Source organism: Pteropus vampyrus, unplaced genomic scaffold, assembly GCF_000151845.1.
Source record: "Pteropus vampyrus isolate Shadow unplaced genomic scaffold, Pvam_2.0 Scaffold49, whole genome shotgun sequence".
NCBI classification, from domain to species: Eukaryota; Metazoa; Chordata; class Mammalia; order Chiroptera; family Pteropodidae; genus Pteropus; species Pteropus vampyrus.
Genome location: NW_011888830.1, coordinates 6,423,122 through 6,424,772, shown reverse-complemented (window position 1 = coordinate 6,424,772; position 1,651 = coordinate 6,423,122).

Below are 1,651 nucleotides of genomic sequence, written 5' to 3'. Positions count from 1 at the left end.
GTACTGTGTCACTTCTGTGAATACCGTGGACATAACAGAGCCCTCTTTTCTGGGGTCGCGGTCACAGTACCGTGGGGTCTCCACGAGCCCTCGGTTTGAATAGGCTGTCTGTGTTCTGTTTACAGGAGGCGGGCCTGGCTGTGGCACCAGGAACGGGGACTCTGAGGGACTTGCTTTGTACTAAATGAGCTTTGCGAAGAGTTCTCGGCCCTCAAATGGTAAGAGCTTGTGTTGTCGGGAAGTGAATTGGATGCTCCCACTTCCAGCAGAGATTGATGAGTTCATTTAGATCTATAGTTCTTTGCCCACCTTCTCGAAGCCAGGTGGGGGCTGTAGAGGGCTGAGGGTCCTAGCGGATCCCTGCCTGGCCCCTTCCGGTCAGATGCTCAGGGCCCAGGGCCCAGGGCACAGATCTGTGGGCTCAGGCACTTCGGGACAATTTCAGAACCTCGTGTGGGATGGCGGCCGACAGTCTCCCCTTCTCGACTGCTTATCCGTTGAGAGTTTGGAAGGGAGGGTGTGTGACCAGCTGCGTCCCTTCGCCTGCCCATAGGCACCTCGGTCGGAAATGACCCTTCACAGCAGAAGAGAGCGATGGTAAAGCCAGAGACACAAAGTGTCGGGTGGGCAGGCTGGATGGCTTCGAACCAGAGGGGAAGGAAAGCCAGACTCCACGGGTCAGCCAGTAGGTCAGAAGCGGGAAGACCACATCAGTGAAGATATGGACGCCCTGATGTGGGAGCAGATAGGAAGCATGAGATGCAGAGGAGGGCAGGGGGTTGCTCACTGTCTGCACACCCTTCGACTCGCAGCTGCCGGAGGGGCGGATCTCACCCCGCTCTCCCTGAACGCGGCCCAGCCTCGAGACTCACTCGCTCGTGAAGGAGGAAGCGCAACAGGGTGACACTCGCCTCCCCAGCCCGCTGAAGGTCGCCCCTTGTGCGTCTCCCCCAGACGCCTTCGCGTGACTCCTGGCTCACTCAGTGTCTCGGTTCTCACCCCCAGGAAACTCAGCCCGGCTGGATGCTGAGGCTCTTCACCGGATTCCTGACTTCTCCCCACCTGCTCAACTGCTCAGTTCTGTGGTTTGGTTTGGTTTCGTGTTTTGTTTGCGTGTTCTTTTTCCTCTTCTTGACCGCAGACTTCGGGCAGCCCCCCAAAGCTTTGTCCTGAGTCTCTCCTTTCCTTTCGCTAAACTCTAACCCTTTCTCCTACCGTTCCCTGCAGTATCGGCTCTACCTGGAAAGCGCTCTCCACGCGCACAGTCGGCCGTGCGATTGCTCCCTGCATTTCACCTGTCTCATACGTAATCCACGAATACCCCAAACTGCAAACAGACTGCCCCTCTCTTCCTCCCTCTTCCAATCATACATAGCCGGAAATCGCCCAGCCCCGCACGATCTTAATTTGCCTCCCCCGCCACCCCGGGCATCCAATTCTTTGCTTCCCACTGTTACCCCAGCCCTCTGCTTCATCTTCCCGTCAGATGACTCCTCCTAACATCGTCTCGCTGTAAACGGCAGGTCCGATGGAGGAGGGCCCTCTGGACTAAGTGGGTGTGCGGGTTATGGTGTCGTGAACGGCATCTTTAACGAAGGGAAGGAAGCGGGCTCCACCCTGGTGGAAGGATGGGAGGGGTGGTCGCCGGACC